This window comes from Diadema setosum, chromosome 16 (genome assembly GCF_964275005.1).
Source record: "Diadema setosum chromosome 16, eeDiaSeto1, whole genome shotgun sequence".
Classification (NCBI taxonomy): Eukaryota; Metazoa; Echinodermata; class Echinoidea; order Diadematoida; family Diadematidae; genus Diadema; species Diadema setosum.
The window spans coordinates 6,426,567-6,440,284 of NC_092700.1; the positions used below are offsets into that span (position 1 = coordinate 6,426,567).

The 13,718-nt window shown below is 36.2% G+C and overlaps 1 pseudogene; it reads right to left on the minus strand.

Annotated features, from left to right (window-relative positions):
- Positions 1-1,221: 1,221 nt before the first annotated feature.
- On the minus strand, positions 1,222-5,932 carry LOC140239561 (uncharacterized; annotated as a pseudogene).
- Between the last annotated feature and the right edge of the window lie 7,786 nt (positions 5,933-13,718).

The window sequence follows — 13,718 nt, forward strand, 5'->3', positions numbered from 1 at the left end:
TCATACACAATGCTGAATCATTGTGCAGACGTCCATTCGGTTTGTAGATTCTGAAGTTGAACAATAAAACAATGAAATATCTTTTTTTGGCTCATATCTCAAATTGCCAATGCTGATGAAGCCTTTTTTGATGAAGCATTTTTCTGAGGAAGATGACGGTTTTGAGATTCGAATTATGTTTAACTAAAAATGTCGCTATGGCGACTGGCATGCCTCCGCCATATCACATTATTCTCCATTAGGTGCAGGACATATTGCCAGTGTAAGACCGTATGTTACATGACTGGTACATAATAAATTTCTGGTGATTATACACAAAGTTCCATGACAGTACTTAAGAGCCACTTTCAATATATGGATGAGCAAAATTTTAGCATTTTCACTTGACCCAAAACTTTTCCTACACAATCATTGTGCATTAATTTATTTGTGTATATTCATGTATGAATATACATATTTTCTCCGAATGAATATGGAGAAAGTAGTATAATTTCAGCATTCAATAATGCAATTTTAGCATTTTAAGGTGACCTTTGACCCTTGATCTTTGATTTCATGTCCCAAAACATCCACAGAGAAGCAATGTCAGGCAACACATGTACATTGTATATGCATTACGTTTCATGAAGATACCGTGAACCATTTCAAAGATATGAAGAAAAATGTGAAATTTTAGCACTGTCACTCGACCTTTGACTTTTGACCTTTGAAATTACGTTGTTACTCCAACAAAGCATAGAATAAAAATGAATCAACCAAATATTATGATCTTGGTGTCATTTTCTTTTGCATCATATACACTATTTAATCTAGGCAACACAAAAAGGGCTTCTACAATAAGGCCACCAAAATCGACCATCCCTCCTTACTATGGCCAGCTCATATAAACCTGAACAATCCCAAAGAAAATTTCCACATGCCACAATCCACAAAATCAACTATATCTTCAGAAATAGATATGTGTTACAAAAACAGATCAATATACGATGTTACTGTTCAATGAACATTTCAATTCAGCGCCCTAGCTGGTGTACAGTGGAGCCATTACGGCTTTACTCTTGCTCAACGAAGTTATTAAGCAATACAACAGAGGATGTTGGTGGACCATCACCCATTCCCAGCCCATACACATATTTTTGCAAATATGTTATGTATGACTGCACTGCCAGCAGTAGTTGATGTCCAACACATAAGTAAGTTTGAAACATACATCTACTGCTTTCAGCAGAGATGTGCAAGGGATCGCATCTCCTTCAACAGCCACGAATGCCTGCTCCGGATTCTTTCTCCCCCCGAAGACCAGGACATGAGGTTCTCGTTTCCCTTCCAAATACATAGGCAGGTTCGTCCAATCTATATGTAAAAAAGCAAATAAAGAAATTTCTCTAATAGCTTTAATAAGAGATTAACAAACAGATAAAAGACAAATATTCAAAATTTTGATCCACAACCAAGGCATAAAAGAGAAGTGCTTTTGAATAATCTAACCAATATAAAAACACAAACATCAATCAGTGTATCAAACATGAATTCTGTTGATATACCATCATAAACATTGGGAGATTCATTCATTTTCTGAATTTGGAAAAAAATATTGCCAATGAAAGCCCCCTTCATCTACATGATTTTGCCATGCCACGTTTATATCATTTTTTTTTTGTTTACATTTCCTTCTGCACACCTCTATCTTCAGCCCTTCACCAGTTTATGGTTTTAATTTACTTGATCTTGCCTTACAATATATCAAGCAGACAGTGAGATAATTCCAGCTGCAATAAACTATGGACATACGAAGCACATTTTATTATGGTGACTGTAATTGTTATCATTATCATTAGTAGTAGCACTAGTGGTAACACTGTTATTAGTATTCTTATCATTATCATTAATAGAAATTCCATCGATTACTTACTAAATGAACAGGAATCAGCAAGCATTTTCAGAGCAATTTGACTATATGTGAATTAAAGGATAACTGTCAATTAAAGGATAAAAGGAATGTGTTCACTTGACTGAATACAGTGCACTCCCGTTACAACGAACACGGTTATAACGAAATTTCGTTATAACGAAGAAATAATGTCTATGGTACAAAATTCGCTTATAACGAACACGGTTATAGCGAAATTTTCGTTATAACGAAGTCTTTTCCGAGCCCCACGGACAAAGAAAAACAAAAGAAATGTGCTCCGTTATAACGAAATGCAGATCCCTTTCGAAAATTCGTAGCGGAACAAGCATGGGCGAACGCTTCACATCACGGTGTGTTCGCTCCGTGTGTCACGCACATTTTCCGTCAATTTTATGCTCTCTTTAATGTAATATCCAAATGAAATTTAAAAGGTACAGTGTATCATTCCGTTTAACATATCTGCACAGTGTAAGATTAGTATTCAACAAACAGAATATGATATATGCGTGGTTTCCTTGTTTTTGTTATATATTGTATTTGTTCGGTTATAACGAAATTACGTTATAACGAAAGAAAACTGCCGGTCCCGAGCATTTCGTTATAACGGGAGTGCACTGTATAGATCTCAAGTGACAAATATTTCATAGCATGTCAACTGACCCATTCACACAACACAGGGTATTGCACTATTTTCGATGTTAGATCCCTATTTCTATCATCACCTTCTCGACATTGATGAATGCAGGCATGCTCTCTTCCATAGTTGCACGCTGTACACTTCTCTGCCCGTTTCTTCACCCCAGCTGGAAACAACAGAGGAAGAACCTGTAGAGCCAGGTTGCTCTTCTCATCATCTAAGGAGAACACAAACATTAGCAAACAAGTTCATGAAATGTGGCACGTGGAGTTTTATTATCTTTTTAATACTTTCTCTCTGTAAAAATTCAAATGACGAAGAAGATACACATTTCAATTCCAATCATCCCTTATAAAGGTTGCATTCTCTAGAGGGTTGCATTTTTTCTCAATCTATGTGTATTACCAAAATTAGTTTTATTTCATTTATTCATATCAGAGTTTTTGATTTTAAATCTTTATCAAGACTCAGGAAAAGATTCATATTTTTCAAGGATTTCAAAAGATCAATAGATTATGTATCAAATTAAAGAACATTCAATGGTATTTTAACCTGGCATTTGAAACAAAGAGAAACTTAATGCATGAGTGAACACATTCATTTTTCTCTTCTAATGTATCCAACCCCCCCCCCCCCCCCCCCCGGACAGGGTCAAAATTTATGTCTCCACCTTTGCCAGATCAGGAATATGACAGTGTCAATTTGAAATGTATTACACAAAGTGGAAAATAAAATCTACTTAAATGACGTTGCGTCAGGCCCATTTCATATTGATCTAATGGTTCTCAACACTTAACCTGATTAAGCCCGGGCTATTTTGGCGGGGCAGCAGCTCGGGAAGGGTGTGATGTGAATAACAAGTGTGTTATGCAAATAGTGGCTGCCGGCCAGATCAAATAATGTCAACGGTGGGCGAGGTCGAGGGTCATTGACATTACGTTTGCACGTAAACCATGCAGATTCCCCATCTATAGGCCAATGTTGTGATCCCAACTCTAATATGATCGTTGTCCCTCTCATATGCAAGTATGATTCATGTTTGATCCACCAAATAAATAGCACAAGAGTGTCCTTTTCACATATAAAAACGCAATGACCTTGACCTTTAAAATTGTGACCCCAATATCTGCTTAGATCATTGTCCCTCCTATATAATGCATACACGAGTCAAATGGTTAAGTTCCCGTGAGAATTGTGCTACATTTATGTATTTTCATGGTAATGTGATACCTGAATGTGGATCTTCGACATTGAGAATCTTCTTCCACTGCACTTGTTTTTCTGCATATTCCAGAACTCTTGCTGACATTTTCGGCCATTTTTCGAAGAGGGCATCTGCAGAGTCCACTTTCGAAAAGTATCCGAAAGCCTTGATCAACCTGTGATATATAAAATCAGAAGTTAACATGTAGGCCTTTCATTATAAAATTAACAAACCCCAATCATAACTTATGCATCATCAAAAATAGGATTTCATGATTAATTATTAAAAGATATTGAAAATTTCATGGTAAGAGCAAAGGGAAAACACATAGGATGTTCAAAATAAGACATTTTGGGATCAAAAGTCAAATTTATCCATTTATAAGATGTTACCACCTTATCCTACCTCATTCTCAATTACATTTTGGAAATCCTCTGGAATTCATTTTTGAAAATGTATATCTTTAGGGATAGAATTGAAATATTTTAAGTTATGACCACTTTGATCCTGATAGGTGCACATTTAGGTGTCCTAAAGGATACTTTTTTGTTTAACTTAAAAACTAGAAATGTCGCTGTGCCACTGGTATGCCTCCGCCATATCACATTATTCTCCTAATGGGTACAGTACATATTGCCAGTGTGAGACCATAATATAACATGACTGGCACACAATCATTTTCTGGGGATTATAAACCCAGTTCCATGACAGTACTTAGAGCCACATCAGTTTGTCGAATTTCCCTTTAGATATGTCAGTGTCATTAGACTTTTAATTCTAGACTTAATTATAGTACATACACAGCCCTGTCGCTCAACCGGCTCCGCACGGCGTCTGGTCGGGCTATTCTAGACTAAGTCTAAAACTATTTTACACGCAAGTGCGCGCTTGCATAGTGAATGAGTGTGGACCTATTTCACGATAATGCCTCTAGAGCTTCTATTTAGGGGTTCTATATGAAGGCTAAACCTTTTGTCTGGAACTGGTGGTAGTTTCTACAGTAGACCTATAGATCCGAGGTCTAGGCTACCATTGTACCAAGCGCAAGTGTAAGTTAGATCTAGACCAAATGAGAAGAGGACTGAAAGGGCTTAGACTAGTAAAAATGAATACGTTGTAGTTAGAAGATCTAGGAGCCTAGACTAGATGTTCAATTACCAAGTTTCTAGATCTATGTGTATTTGACTATATTTCTAGCTTATCGTACCAGGAAAAGATCAAGCAACTAAGACTAACTGCTAGATTCTAGTACGGTACTTTACACGCAAGTGCACGCGTGCGAAGAAGTGAATGAGGACCTATTTCACAATAATGCCTCTAGACCTAGTACTTTACCTACATCCTTATACTATAGATCTACTAGAGTTCTTCTACATGAAGGCTAGACCTTTTGTCTGGTACTACTAGTACTGGTACTGGTAGATAGGTCTAGGTCTACACTACAGTACAGAGACTCGATAGATAGATCACCGGTCTATAGGCTACCACTGTACCAAGTGCAGTTAGAACTAGGTGCCAAAAATAGATCTTGGACCGAAGGAAAGAGGACGGGTGGGGACTGACAGGGATGAGCCAAAATGAATTAAGCCCCCTAAAATGACGGAGATCGGCTCGTTCGCCTGTGACCTGCGAGTGCGCGGTTGTTTGTGAATTCATTCGAAAAGTGAACCTTCTGCTAATTGAAAGGTGGTGAAGTGCGGTAAATCTGATTACATCACCGTAATCGTCTCTAACCAAATAAGTAAAGACCTCCCAATATTGTAACAGCATATCTTACAATTGCTTGAAACCATATTTGTCACAAAGCCGATTTTGGGGGGATTTTTTTGTTTGTTTTTTTTTTTGGCAATGTTCACCGATGTTTACGCTGCTAATCATTGCCGCCCAACAACGCAACGGTTCATGCAGCACGTTTTACACATTTGATTTAGGCTAGGCGCGAACAATTTGAGGCAACTTGATAGGCCCAAGGCAGTAAGCAGCTCTCCCCAGAGCTCGCTCAATTTTAGCGAATTATCTTTTTAGATAATACTGAATCAATACCTAATATGAAGCTGTACACTACAAGCTTCTAAACACGATTTAAAATATGCTACAAAATAAATACAGCACTTACCCTCAAAATTTTTGATAAATTTGTCGAGGCCCCACTCAGAAAGCTTGTCATCCACAAACTCCATTTTGATCAAGTACGTACTACCATCGTACGTACATGTACGTGGCGCTTGCTAGGGTAGATGCGTTACATATACCGTCGCTGAATCCACGAACCGGCACACGCGCACCGCCGGTGCGCGAAGTACATTTCGAGTAAATCGCATTTAAAGATTTCTGTTTTTTCAAACTATCAGTAAGATATGTTAATGGAATTGCTATTCAATAAATTTCACTGTGACGTATGAGAAGAATCTGCTCTTTCTTGCTATTCATAAAAATACTCCCAGTGTTGTAAAATTTGCACACAGTAAGGCTATAAAGCTGTGTGTCGTTTTGTGAAAACTCCAGACTAGGTCCAAAAAAATCCACGAACCGGCACACAGCGCTTAGTGTCGCGCAGAGCGTTCAGGATTCTCCGCAAAATAAATCCACGAACCGGCACACAGCGCTTAGTGTCGCACATGGCGTTCAGGATTCTCCGCAAAATAAATCCACGAACCGGCACACTGCGCTTGTGCCGCACATAGCGTTCAGGATTCTCGGCAAAATAAATTGATTACCGCTCGTTATTCCGAAGGTTCTTTAGTCCGAAGGTTCATTAATTCGAAAATGAAATAAGGTTCGTTATTCCGAAGGTTCGTTATTCCGAAAATGAAACAAAACTAGATATTCCGAAGGTTCTTTACGGACCCTATGCCCTATCATTTCGGATTAAAACCTTCGAAATGACGAACCCTATTTCATTTTCGGATGAACGAGCCTTCGGAATAGAGAACCCTATTTCATTTTCGGATTAACGAACCTTCGGAATAACGCCGCAAATGCTCGGATTATTGAACCCTACTTCATTTTTGGATTAATGATTGTCTAGTTATAGGGAATTTGTGTGTTTCGGATTAACGAACCTTCGGAATAACTAACTTTCTGGATAACGAACCTTCGGAATTACGGACCTTCGGAATAACGAACCTTCGGAATGGCAAACCTTCGGAATAACGAACAGAACCCAATAAAATCACGAAACGGCACATGGCCTTCAAATTTATTTCTGGTTAAGGTTATTTCACTAAGAAAATTTATATTTCAATTAGCTCTTCTAGTATAATACTAGCACTGTGCTCTTGGGATTGTTAATCTAATATCCGTGGATAAAAGTATTGTAGAATAGTAATTATGTTGTTCTTTTTTAGATCATGGAGCTTCATGTTTAGATCTTTACTTCTTTTTTCTTCTTTTTCATTACGTATTCTCAATATTCATTTAAACAGAAAGGCAGCCTTTTATATTTTATGATCTTCATGCACTTGCTTGCTTACGAAAATGAACAAATTCCCGACTCATTTTAGTAGGTATGCAGACGTACATTAACATCCAATTAGAATTCACACAAATTCCTCGTACTCCCCTCTTCTCTCCATCACTCCTTCTCTTTCAATCATCATCATCATCATCATCATCATCCTCCTCTACACTTGTCTTCTTCGAGAAATAATGACATTTTCAAACTCTCTCAAGTCCTGTATTATATTCAATCATTCATTAAAGGAAGAAATACACATTCCTTTTTCAACAAATGACATTTATTTTTATTAGATCATATTCAACATTTAATTCGTGCACAACTGCAAAGAAAAAAGAAATGTAGGAAAAATAATCGTTTGAATATTTACATTCATTACTATAATTATATTGTATTGTTTTCAAGTATCATAAGTTGTACATTTCATTAAACGGATTTCCACATTTCATTTTCAGCCAAATTAAAAGTTCATTACTATGGTATTCCGTAACGACAAATATATAAGCAAAACTGCTGCTGAATAAGAAGCTGTTAAAATGAGATTTGTGTATTATCTCGAGGATGGACAGTAGTTCATTCAATCATAATTTTAAATAACTATATTTCCCGTAATGAAAGAAATCTTAACGTTATTAACATATATGTTTTAATGAACAAGACAATTTCGAGGAACCCATATCACAATGAAATAGAAATATATTACATTGTACCTTTACATAATATTCCTTTACCTTTATAACATAAAATATTGCTTAGTATTTCTTATATCCATTTCTGACCAAAAAATGAAGGAATAATTTTTTTCTTATCATCAAATTAAATACTAGTCATCTCTACTTTTTCGGAACCGATTATAAAACTCATTGTTCGCTTTCAGCTCTCTGGCCGAAAGAAATGTCATGTTTGTTCATTCCAAATCGGCATAATATCAATCTCGTTTCTTACTCCAAAATCAGTTACTGGATATTCCATATACACGAATTAATGATAAGTTTTACTTCTTAAACTTTACTGTTGTTTTAGTATGATTTATTTTGATTGCAGGAATAAAGTCTAACCTCTTCAAAGTAAACATTTCTTTAAACACTACAAAGATATCGTTAAACACTTTACAAAGTTATCTACACAAGTAATGTTCTTTAAAAAGATTTCATACAGATGAATATCTACCTGATATTTTTACTATAGATTTACTCGGAACTAATCAGTTTTGATATCTTTTCGAGTATCACACTTTCCACATTCAGAATCGTTAACGCAATCAAATTTTACATGTTTTTACATTTCTGTGGTTCTTTACGTCACAAATATTTCTGTATATAATTTCTGCACATGTTTCTGTGAATAATATTGACACCATGAAACTAGGTGACTGTGGTTTTTTTTTTTCTGTTACTCTACCTGTTTACAATTACACTGCTAACATATCAGACCTACATTTTCTCATTTTTCCTTTAAAAAATGAAATCCACAACAATATTCAATATAAAAAGGTAATGATGGCCATGCTATAAGTCCTGATGTGGACACAGACTGCAAGAATATGGCTGTGTACTGCAGTACAAGTATCATCCAATTAAACATTATCTGTCAAAGTTTATTAATCATTCTCGAAGCGAAATGAGAGCAAACAGAGAAAATGTAGGCATCCAATTGCTTATAACCCTCTTGCAGTCTCCTAATACCTTTCTAGCTCGCACAACTTGACTTGAAGCTTAGTCCTGATTTAATTTACATCTGCTGTGGGTATCCGAGGTGCTGGGGTAGGCATGATAAAAAAAAATACTGAGAATCGTTAATGGGGTTGGCCTAATGGCGGCCTGGCTAAAGGAGGCAAAATGAATAGTATGATAGGTGAGCTGGTTCAAAAACAAAGTAAAAGAAAATACATTTTATATGGCTTTTGATACTTATAAAGTTTTTGTTGTGAAAAGCACTGTTAAGCCAAAGAGAATGGAAGCATATTACAGTGGAAATTGAGGAAGGCATCATTGTGACAAAGCTGTGTGGAGAGACCCATGGATTGATTGTTATCACGATTAATGCCAGTGAATAAAGTGACAGTGTAAGATACAGTACTTAGGATTAATGTCCCTTAATGTCCCCTTGATTCTTTCACATACAATATTTGGAAAATGTGCGACTCCATCGATAAACACATAGCAGTACGTTCAGTTCATTGTTTCTTCATTTGACATGTTGATTTCATCATTAATTAGTTTGTGGATTGTCAGTCAAACAGATACAGAGATAACAAGCTATCCCAAACTCTGCTGCAAGACTAGTGTTCAAATTAAAAAAAAACAAAAAAAAAACATATTAACACAAATTTAAGTGGTTCTACGAAGCTTCCACTGGCTTCAAGTCAAAATTCATATTTAGTACAAAATGTTGATATTAACTTTTGAATACACACTATTTGAGAGAACTACTTTAAATAGGAGACACACCAGAGAGAAACCTTTGTTCGAAAGGCAGGGACTTATTTGTTATGCTGAATAAAAAAGCAACAACATACATACTTGCTTGTCATGTCTCTACCATATGGAATAATCTACCCCAGAATTTGAAATAATTTACAAATGTTAACAAACCTAAGTCTGCCTTGGGAATGCCTTCATTACAGTCTAAACATGAAACAAGGTATTATTGTTATTTGCAATTGTATGTTTTTGTGTAATCATTTTAATCCTTGAGCACATACGGACATAACACAGAATGTTCTATGTGCTATACATAAGCACTGTTGATTATTGTTATTATTACTTTTATTATCATTTATATTATTATTATTATTGATATTATCATTATTACCATCACTATTATTATTATTATAATTAGTAGTAGTAGTATCATTATTATTATTATTATTGCTATTATTAAAATGATGCCATATTTTATAATCACACTACCCACCCCCCCCCCCCCTTTCTGCACACCCACAACCCAAAGTCATTAAATACGACATTACGCAGAATATCGAGATAATGTCCTGCCAGAACCTGACTGCCCATTCATCAGGCACACACATTGTGAAAAGTTCGCTGTCTCGAGCAACTCTGTGATTGTAGTGAAATATTGCTATGATCTCCTTCCATAATGATCCCTGGCTTGGACTTTGGTGCAGATGTTCAGCTCAGCCACCCTAGTCATTTGAAGCTATTCCTGGTTTCTCTTGGCTTTCTCCACTTCGACATATCCAGTAGACAGTTGTCATCAGCTTCTCTCCCTATGCAAAGATGAACAATTGTTTTTCAAAGACAATGTTACTTCTATATTGCAGAGGGGAATGATGATAATTATTTGAGAAGACAGTCATAACATACTACTTAAACAATTTTCCACATCTGTAAAACTATATTTGATTTGCCTGAGAAAAGTATTATACAATAGTGTTCCTTTCATATCAACACTTTGGTAGTGTTTTGCTCAAAAGTGCTAATGCAATTCTGTTGAATTATAAGTTTGAATCAATGTGATAATGTACATAACAAGACTATACTAGGATAACTTCTAATTGTCCAATGACACTGGATATTCTGAGTAATATCTATGACAAAATAAAACCGAATACTACATGAATAGGTGTTGCACTGATTGCCGTTTATATCTTGCTCACCTTTAGCTCAGTGCACAATGTAACCTTTGAGTGCAGTAAGAAGAGGATGCTAAGCCAGACGAAATGGTGAATGAACACATTGTTGACTAGAATCAGGAGCAGAACTGAAGTAAAGAATAAGACAAAGAATAAAGAAAGCAGAACATCACAAGTGAAAATCAGTGACACAGTCAACCCCATGTATTAAGTAAAGTCTCAGATTCTTACAACATTTGACTTCTGAGTGTAGAAAGCAAAAAAAAAAAAAAACCACCCAACATTAATATGAATGAAGCTTTAAATGCATATTGAGACCTTTCATTTTCATCGTCTTTGCCAAGTATTTGTCATACAGTATGTACCATTGACTTTTGCAAAGTTGATGGCATCTCATATCAGCACAGAGAGCTGCTCATTCCCCATCTCCATTGTCCCCCCCCCCCAAAAAAAAAAGAAAAAAAAAAGAAAAAAAAAACACACACACACAGCAAAAAAAAAAACAAAAAACAAAAAACTACAGTTATAACAGTAATGAAAGATAAATGACACTGAAGAAATGCATATTGGTACCATATCAAGATCAGATTGAGAGACAGCATTGCCTTTATACCAAAATGCAGCATGACTGCAGGTAATTAGATGTCAAAATGTCGGATTCCATGTTATGTCTGTGCTTCACGTCCATCTAAACTACAAAATACAGTTGTAATTTTAAAAAAAGAGTAAGATACACAATCATTTCATTATGTGAAAAGTCAAATTATTAGTCGTATTCCTACATCCTGTACTAGCAAACACTGGTTTGTCTAAATCCTTGTCAGATAGTAATGTAACTTACGGTTGTTGTTCAAGCTTGTGATGATGGTAGAAATCTACAGGAATGTGGTTCGGAGTACAATTTTGTAAAGTAGCCCATCATCGAAGAACATCACTCATTTCAGTCCAGTCTGCAAGTTGTTGCGTTGTCCACACAAATGCCTCAATATCTGTTTGGAATGGAAGATGAATGCAAGATGTCAGTCACATGAAACTCCATCACTACTAACAATTCTGTAAGATCATTAATATGAGCCACAAATTTGCAAAACATCACCCTGCCCCCTTCCCCACCTCCTTTTCAGGTCTACATTATAATGGCTTATTAGAATCTGAAGTTTGAGAACATCACTCTGGTCTAATATTATAATTTGCACAGTTCTTCACATGCACCATCAGAAAGTAACTATATTGCTTTTATTAGATCTGAGCAGTGCTTTTGACACCATAGATCATTCTCGCTTAGTGAAATCATTGAACACTTGCTTTGGCATTGATGGTGTTGTTCTGAAATGGACCAAGTCATACTTAGCAGATAGATATCAACAAATCGATATAGATGGTACTGGTTCAGATTTTTTCCCAGTGCCTTCTGGAGTCCCACAGGGGTCTCGGCTGGGCCCTCTGTTCTTTACTTTATACACAAGTAATCTGATCAAAAATGTGTATGAAAAGTTTCCTGGTGTATCCTGTCACTGCTATGCAGATGACACACAGATGTATTTGTCGTTCACACCTGACGCACTTGCTCAGCAGCAAAGCATCACTCACATGGAAATATGTGTTAATTATGTACGTGAATGGATGCTGCAAAACAAACTCATGCTGAATGACAGTAAGACTGAACTGTTATTGATTGGCACATCCAAGCAAATATCTAAACTTTCTTTTGATGGGATATCAGTTGGAAGCACCGTCATAAAGTCATCTTCCACTGTTAGGAATCTGGGAGTGTGTTTTGACACACATCTGAACATGGTAGCACACATCACAAATGTGTGTAAATCATCATACCATATGATATATAATCTTAGACGTATCAGGAAATATTTTGATGAGAACAGTATGAAAACGATCGTTCAAGCATGCATTGTCAGTAAATTGGATTATTGTAACGGGCTATTATATGGACTCCCTGATTCTCAAGTTGGGCGCCTGCAGCGAGTCCAAAACTCCTGCGCAAGGCTTATCTGTAACAAACCCAGGTTTTCAAGGATTATTCCTCTTCTGAAAGACTTACACTGGCTTCCGATTCGTAAACGAATATTGTTCAAGATTTTGTTGATCGTGTATAAGTCACTCATTGGTCAAGCCCCCAGGTATATATCCGAATTATTAATATTCAAATCTCATAGACACAGTCACAATTTGCGCAGTTTTAAGGACACTCTCCTTTTACAAATTCCAACATGTAAAACAAAAGTAACACTGGGAGACAGAGCATTTGCCTGTGCTGCTCCCAAACTCTGGAATGATCTACCATTAGAAGTCCGGAAATCCCCAACCGTAGCAGTTTTTAAATCACGGCTAAAAACACATCTTTTCATTTAATTGTTTATTATTATTAAGCACATCAGAAGCTTTTGCAGCGCAGAATATATGTCTATAGGTTTTGCGCTTTATAAATTGATATATTATTATTATTATAGTTCTGAATCCTCATAGCCCCCCCCCCCCCAAAATAAAAGAACACAAAAAAAAACAACAACAACAACAACTGTGTTTCAAAGAACTATAGATTGTAGAAAATCAAAGCAAGCAAAACCACAAACTAAGGCAAAATTACTTGCCAGGCACATGCTTTTAATGTTTACTTTTAGGCCTATAGCATGATAGAACAATTTGTGAATTCAGGTACTGAGCATTAACGAACCTTATTTTTGCTCTTAACACCTCAATTTAGACAATGAGGTGGGAGGAGGACCTTCCTCAATTACATTTCCATTGAGACATCAAGGGTAGTCAGCGAAATAACATCACAGTAACCTGCACATGCGGTATTCACGAGCACTATTAATAATTTTACACTGTAACACAGTTAGAGCCTAACTACTAGTATCTCAATTAGATCTAGAAGAACTGTAACGTTAGATA